The sequence below is a fragment of the Callithrix jacchus genome, chromosome 1 (genome assembly GCF_049354715.1).
Source record: "Callithrix jacchus isolate 240 chromosome 1, calJac240_pri, whole genome shotgun sequence".
NCBI classification, from domain to species: domain Eukaryota; kingdom Metazoa; phylum Chordata; class Mammalia; order Primates; family Cebidae; genus Callithrix; species Callithrix jacchus.
The window spans coordinates 46,132,785-46,141,499 of NC_133502.1; the positions used below are offsets into that span (position 1 = coordinate 46,132,785).

The window sequence follows — 8,715 nt, forward strand, 5'->3', positions numbered from 1 at the left end:
TACTCAATTTTATTCTTAAAAACTCATTTGCACCTTCCACTACTAGGGCAGTGGTCCCTGACTCTGTTTCCTTAATTCTATAAAGCCTAATTTCACAGGATAGATTTTAATCAACAGTGCCTACTACTGCACCCCAGGGTCACCACCACAGCACTGAGCTGACTCCTGAGAGAAACCGACTGTATCTCACAACCACTGACTTCAGAAGCTCTATACTCTAGCGACAGTTGCAAGCAATGCACCTGTGCAATCACACTTCAGGAAGCCTTCTTTCCACTTAATAAATGTGTCTATGTAAATGGCCCCCAGAAAAATCATCATTGTGTGTCCATGATCATATTTTAAAATACATAGTTCATAATATTATTTCTCTTAAAATTAAAGAATTAAAGCTCAATTTTTTTTCTAAATATATTTGCTTTAAAATGTAAACTCCAAATATTCCTGACCATTTTGATGGGCCAGTCCTTAATCTATGAAGAGTTGAACATATCTATAGAATTTTACTAAGCTTTCATTTCTGAAGAGGAATAAAACTATACAGCATTGTCTTTTGTTTCCGAAACGTAATTTTGAAATAAAATAAAACTGAAAAGTAATTCTCACTAGACCTAGGAATTCCCTAAATGGATCAAAGTACTTTTGAACACAGGTGGGATTTAATTAAAATGACATGAGTTGTTGTTAAGAGAACAAGTTGCAGCATTGCTACTAGTTCATTTTGTTTGTTTCTGTGTCTGATCCACTTATTAGGAAACTCAACAATAAGGATACTCTAATATTTGTTTTATCACACATGGGTACAATTGGTTGATGTTGGGGTGTCTAGTCGACTTTTGTTTTCTTTATTGTCATTCAGATCTGAATCTTTGTGAAGGTGACACTTGAACACTTGCTTATAAGCCTTCCTGAAATTTTCAGAGAGAAATGCATATATGATAGGATTCACCGAGGAATTGCTGTACGCCAGGCAGTGGACAGTGATTCTGAAGAAGAAGGAAGCCGGTGTCAGTGGGAAAACTCCAAACTCAACCCAGAGATGAATGATGTGGTGAAGCAGCCAGGAGATTCCAAACACCACCACAAGAATCGTCTGTGCAGTCTTTTTCTTGGATATTTGAGACTTCTTTGACCTGTTCTTCAACTTTTTATGCAAATGATTAAGGACTTTGGCATAGCAGAAGCTGATGAGCAGGAGCGGCAGCAGGTAGCCGAAGACGAAGGTGCACAACACGTAGGCCTTCTTGTGGCGAGGGTCGGGCCACTCCTCCCAGCAGAAGGTCTGGTTGCTGGCGCGCGGGTGGAAGAGGCCCTGGTGGTAGGCCACGGGCGAGGCCATGGCGATGGACAGCGCCCAGATGCAGCCCACGCCCAGCAGCGAGTTGCTGGACACTCTGAGCGAGGAGGAGCGCCGCGAGTGCACGATGGCCATGTAGCGATCCAGGGACATCGCGGCCAGCGTAAAGATGCTTATCAGCATGGACACAGTGAAGAAGTAGTGGGTGAACTTGCAGATGAAGGCGCCCAGCACCCAGGTGGGCAGCGCGTACACGGTGGCCTGGAAGGGGATGCAGAAGAGCAGGTAGGCCAGGTCGGCGATACTCTGGTTAAGGATGAACAGGTCGGTGGTGCTCTTCGGCCTGCCCGGCTTGCTGCACACCAGAGCGGTGATAACCAGGCTGTTGCCCAGCACGCCCAGCGCCAAGATCAGGCCAACACTACCAGCGTGGCGAAGTGGAACAGCGCCGATGCGGAACAGTGGCTTCCGTTTTTTCCTTCAGTAGATACATAGTTTACTATAACATGCATATTCACATTGCAAAGTCTTTTCTAAATAAACATCATTTTCTTTTAGAGAGGTTTCCTTTTGTCTATTATTTAAGTTGACATCCACATCGCATTTTGGACTTGATATACAAATATCAGAATTAATAGAAACCTTGGAACATCAGAAATGCTAAACATAATCACATTCATTTACATTGGATTTAATTTTAGCACAATATGCATACATAATATGAGTTAAAATTTCTGTAGCTATCGATTTGCAAACTTTTGTTCAGAGACAAAAGTACTTTCCTAGAGAAGGACACTTTGGGTTCTAGGACTAAATCTGCTGCTATTAGATTGTATCATCATTTAGCCCAACTAGAAGAGTTTGTTCATCTATAAAATTAGTTGGTTTGAGTAGGGAATCTCATTGCAAGTGATGTTTGAGTAGGAAATTTCATTGCACGTGAAGAGCTGAGTAAAAAAAAAAAAAAAATTATTTAATACAGACACACACTAAATCAATAATAAACTTTGTCCCTAGAAGGAATGATTTATGTGTAAAAGAAGAGAATAATACAATGAGTGATTATTCAGTCACTGAACCTTCTTAAGGCCGATGCAATTTGGCATTGAAGGAAATTAGTGTCAAATTCTAAGTTTGGCTATAACAGTTAATACGGAACCTGACATCTCAACAGAATGTTAGCTTGAGCTGAAGGGTATTCTTTATTTTATCATATCTATTTTGAATATTCATTTTTAATTCATTAAATTAAAATGATGTTTGGCATATTAATGTTATATAAAGGTGCCAAAGTGGAGTTTCAGAAAAGCCACTGTTCTAGATAGAACTGGATAAATTCCTATTATTTTTTAATGCATTTTGTTATGTGTAACAGATTTAAATGTAAAAGCCAGTGTTTTGATTAAGCTATATCTTAGTTTAAATACACTATAAATCACATAGATTTGCTAAATGTTCAACATTTTTTCAATCAATTTGTTATTCAAATATTTTAATTCAGATCTCTCAAGTGTTTATGTAATGACTTAGATTTGTGTTAAATATTGCTCTTCAAAGTATTCATTTCAAATTTTCCCAAATGTATTCTGACTGCCATGAAAATTCAATGAATTGTGCATAATTTACCTTGCTACCTATACCCTACCATATAAACTTTACACCTTCTATTTTATACAATGGAGAGCTACTCAAAACATTCTTAAAATCTTACTGTTGTAGTCTGGTGTATTTTCAGTAGATACAAAAGTTTACAAACTGGGAACTCCCATTAGGTGAGTTCCAAATCTGCATTTTGTTTTTTCTTTCTGTGCTTATCAAACTTTTAGAAAATCATTTACATGACCCTCTTAAGTATCATCTCTGCTAAACTGTTAGTTCTCAGAGAATATAATTTGTATTATCAACATTTTTCATTATAGCAGATACTTATGATTAGCAGAATGATTCAGACACAGTCTTATTTTAGTCAATATTTGTAGAAGTACATAAATAAATGTGAACATAATGAATGCACAAATAAATAAACCCCAATCCCTTGAATTTAGAATGCAACATTCACACAACTGCAACATGTTGACACAGGTCTGGTTGGCAACAGTTAACGCAGGCAGGCTCTGTTCTAAGAGTATATAGAACTTCATTTGGGGGCTTTCAAGAGTTTTGTTTTAGACTTCAAATTGTAAGAACCATAAGTTTCTACCGGCAACCATGAGCTCACCCAATACAGCACAGCTTGCCTATTTGATTTATTTAGGCCACTGGATTCTTAATTCCAGGTGCTTTATAGTATTACATTGGGTATAACTAATCTTCTCCCTTTTTATTCTGTTTTAGTGTAACATCCAGGGTTATACAAGGAACCATTATGAGATGAACTTCAGTGAAATCCTATGGCCTTCTGGAAGTTTCTCTCAGACTCTCAATTTGATTTGAATTGTTGATTACATAACCATTGACCATGGTCACGTATTTCAGAGCTGTTGAATGTAGGTTCAAATATGTGCTATTTTTGACTACAGTGAATAAAGAGAAGGTATTTTTACAGCACAGGGGTTATCTTCCTGAACTGGAGTGGAGAAAAAAGAATCAATGAAAGTGTGGTAAATGGTGGCTAAGAAGAGAGTGTAAACAGTCTATGCCAAAAATTCCATGACTGCAGGAATGATTTCGCTCAGAACTAAAGGAAAAGACCAGTGAGAAGTAAGAAGACTCACAGTCTGTTATGTTAAGAACAGACAGACTTTGTGTATTTTAAAAGGAAACACCAGCAATACAAGGAAGAATGTGATAAACCTAAAACTTTTTGTCTCTTGGGAAAGTAAATTTAAAAAAAGGAATTCAAAATGCTTAAATCCAGCATCCAATATTCATCCCTAGTATGTTAGAGTGGTAATAATGCTAATGTTTTAAAAGTTTATCTTACATCTGAGAGACATAAAAAGAAAAAGAGGAAGACAGAATATAACAAGAATTTCAGTTAAGTGATTTTACTGCATGGAAAAAGAGGTGACTCTTTTACTGCAAGAGAGGGCAAAGGTTTTTATGGATAGAAAAAGTAAAAAACTGAGGTTTGAGAAAAAACACATATTGGAGGTTAGAGGCTAAAGAAAGACAAAACAAATGCTAAACAGAAGCAATTTTAGTTTGACAGTCTTTTTGAGGATATTTTCTAATTTCAAGAAGTAGAAGAACATGTGGGTCCCATTTCTGGGATACAAGAGAAAAACTGTTGGAGTCTTTCTTCTACCATTGAAAATCTTCATTTAATTAAACATTAAAGTACCAGAAGCACAGAAGTAAATATATACATACATATATTCATTAATTGATTTTAAAAAGGAAAGAAAGGCCCAGACAATTACTCAAGACTAAACATATTTCAGGTATCATAGCTTGAAGGGGAACCTTTGGCTTTCCCAGGAAATGAGAAGATAGTACACCAATTAATCACTTGATAGAAGAGTTCCATCAGTTGAAATTTTTGTTCATGCATATTTCATTCTAAGTAGTGCCACAAAGAGGCACTATTAGTGTTTTATGCATCAAAAATGCTTGTACTGTTTTTGTCTACATTTGCTACTCTACTTTTTTTCTGAAACAATTAAGTTTCTCCTGTAGTCAGTGGCTGACAAGCATAGGCAAGCATTTCTCAGTAGGAAATGCATGTCTAATAATCACTCGTGGAGCTCTTAAAAAGTATAAAATATCGAGTTCAACTTGGAATCAAATATGTAGGAATAAGTTTTGTACATGTGCATATTTAAATATCTATGAAGGTGACAGCTATGTGAACCTCTGACTTAATACCTTATAACTAGTTGCCTTAAACATTGTTTTTGAGTGTTTCAATTTTGTATCAGAAATATTATTTACTATGGGAATTTGTGTCTAGATGACTAAAAGCAGTAGCTGTTTGCATTTGTCTCTAGATAATTGATTTTTTCCCTAAATATTGTAGAACTTATATTGGTGCTAAAATGCCCTTATGTATCTTGACCAGCTGCTACGTCAGAAAAGCAGACACATAAGACGAACTGAAGTTAGACTAACCGACTTTGCAGATGCTAAATGAAGATATGAGTCTAATTACGGTAGAGAATGACTCAAGTGGCTACAGCTGGGGATAAAATCCAGGCTCTCCTTAGCCACACGAGTGTGTCTTTATAGCTAGGACTGAGTTGAACAAAGACATGATAATGGATAAATTATTTCTGAAAATAAATTTATTTGAAAGGAAGAAAAATGTTTATTCAGGAGGCTTTAATTCCCCTGTAGAAATAAAATGTTTACTTAGGAATATGTTTTGAAATTTCCTTTTCTCACATTACTTAATTGCTGACAAGGCATTACAGTCAAAGCTTTCAAAATTTACTTTCATGTAAATTTTGATGGACTAACCAAATCACATGATAGATTAACCAATGTTTTATATGCTTTTTAATAGACATGACAATTGGGCTATTTTTTAGTTTGTCTGCTTACCAAGAATATGTTGTATTCTCATGACTCTTTGTGCCAGTTTCACATGTATTTGATTATGCAGTTAAGTAGTATGCAAAAGAATGATGCATGAGTGTGGAGAAAATAGATTTATTTTGTTCTATGTGCACTAAGTGAAATACTTTGGAGGTACTACCTTAAGGCAAATCATTAAAGAGAAATAGCTGTCAAATTAGTTTTGATGAAGACTAAAAAGTAAAAGACTCAGGAGTGGTGGAGTGTAAGGTGTATAGAAAGATTCTATATTCAGAATCACTTTTTAGTTATCTTTCATGTCTCAAACCAAAAATAGATGTATTATGGGAGTCGTATACAGGAAATATTTTATGAATATACATTACCATTGTTGAATTTATGTTGTTAAATTTAACATATAGAAATGGCATTTGTACCATCTTAATTTATGAGTTAATATATTTGTTCAATTTCTGCACTAAGACATTACTTAAATCAGATAAGTGTCCTATTTTCTAGCGGTAGTGTTAAGGGTCATTTAGAAAAGCCCTTGATCAATGTGATGTACTGCTTATTTCATTGGTCCCAGAATGATCAACAGAAGACATGGCAAAGAGCAGGGAAGTAGCCTTACCACAATGCCTGCAGAAATTCTCTGATCCTCTGCTCATCTCTTCTTTAAAGTGGAAATTAATGTTCCTAATTGATAACAGGTTTTACTAACACAATAAGAAGTTGAAGGAAAGGCTGAAAAATAAATGTGCCCTCTAGAGTAGAGGATAAACTATTTATGGATAGCATACTACTCTTTCTCCAAAGAGAGGTATTTCTCTGGCTATCTCACATCCAAGACACTGATAACACATATTTTATAGTAAGGTTTAAAGTTTAGCATGCATAAGCAAGACTCCTTCCTCTCCTTTTAGTTGAATGAGTTCATGGGTGCTAAAGTACGGTCTCATATGGGAGGTTTTTGGCGATCAAAATTTCTGTTTCAGTTATGGAAGTCAAATTACTAAAGTCATTTGGTGACTGTCCCTTGATGTAGTCCTTCATTAGCTTCTGCTCTCCTCAAAAACAATTTGGAGTTAAATATTTTATCATTTACATGCAAAAGTTTCTATTATATTGTGACTGTGAAAGACTTGAAAAGATCATCATTAAAAAAATTTTTGAACAAGAAACACATACTTCTTAAATCAGAGAACAAGGTATAAAGTTATGTTTATAAAAGAAACTCATTATTAATAGTTTTGAAATAAAAATTGAGTCAACATTTAACATCTTTCCTAATATCTTGGTTTAATAAAAATTCATTTCATAATATAAGAAATATAATTATCCTTAACAGATGAGCTTTGTATAGGTGACGCCAAATTCTCTCCAGAGTATATCCTCCTCTCCCCAGCTTAAATAGAATATTATTATTTTTTTAGTACAAAAATGCTACTAAAACAGTTATGTGACCTTGGGCCAAGGAGAGCTTACACTCAGGCTTCTTTCCTTGAGAAGTTCTAGCATTAAACAAGAACCCATAAAGATTCCAGACTGGAGGGTTGGAGGTTTTCTTTGCAGTAGCAGACACTTTATTCCTCTAACTACACTGTGTTATTGTTTTGGGGCTGATTCTTCAGTTTATGCCTTTGTTGTTGGTATGGAAATAGGAGCATGCAAGTATCACCAATTGAGAATTGTACTACTCATATACTTGCAAGGACAAATGAGGCTCAAAAAATTTAAAAAGTGGGTTGACCACTCAGCCCAGCTTTTAAAGCAGTGACTTTGTTATGAAGTTAGAAGGCTAAGGATGTAACGCATCCAAAATGAGTCACTCATCCTTATCTTTTTCTACTCTTGACATTAAAAATCTAGACATAAATTTGGTTTATCTCACTTTCATATGGCAAAAGAATGTGAGGGATGTTTTTTAGGAAAATCCAAACTTTTAACTTTTTTATCCTGGAATATTCCAACAGTATCTGTTAATTGATCAAGTGGTGAGTGTATAATTATTGAGTTTTCTGGGAATTTGAAATCAGGGATCTGAACTTGCTTTCTTAAGAGACCAGGTACAGATTTATGAAAACCTGTTGAAGGTAGTGATTTCAATTTTATTTATATCAGGCGGTGCAAAAGTAATGTCAAAAACCAAAGTTATTTTGCACCAACCTGATACCTCTGATCTTACTCCTTTTTGGGGCAATTTTCTTCTTTTTTAGGAAGATAATCGGCCCAGCCAAGAAAGATCTTTAATCAGCTGTCTTGTCCTGGTGTTATTTTAGTAACTTCAAATTTTTTGAGGTACTTTTTGGAAAACTGACTGCATTTATAAGACAATATAACCTTTGCTTATTATTTTATTTTTTCCAGATGTTTTTCTGGGTCATTCAGTACTCACAATAAAAATAACTAAAACTACATTTATTTGGCTTAACACTACCCACCACATTTTGGGCACTGGAGTCAATTTAAGTTCTCCAGGGGATGGCTCACATGTGATCAGTCACATGGAATGTATTGCAGTATCTGTCGCTTCCTCCTCTCTGTTGTCCACAGATGTTATTTGATAAAACCATTGCGTCCTGCTTGCTAAATTTTCTCCATCATTCCAATAAGGGACAAAACAAAAAAAAGAAAATTTCAGGCCAATATCCCTGATGAACAATGATGCAAAAATCCTTAATAAAACACTGGCAAATTGAATAGATCAAAAAGCTTATCTGCCATGATCAAGTTGACTTCATCCCTGGGATGCAGGACTGGTTCAACTTACACAAATAAATAAACGTAATCCATCACATAAACAGAACCAATGACAAAAACCACATGATTATCTCAATAGATGTAGAAAAGTCCTTCAAAAAAATTCAACATTCCTTCATTTTAAAACCTCTCAATAAATTAGGTATTGGTGGAACATATCCCAAAATAATAACAGCTATTTATGACAATCCTGTAGGCAA

General features: G+C 35.3%; 1 pseudogene; it reads right to left on the minus strand.

Annotated features, from left to right (window-relative positions):
- Positions 1-790: 790 nt before the first annotated feature.
- LOC118152933 (galanin receptor type 1 pseudogene) lies at positions 791-8,328 on the minus strand (annotated as a pseudogene).
- Positions 8,329-8,715: the final 387 nt, after the last annotated feature.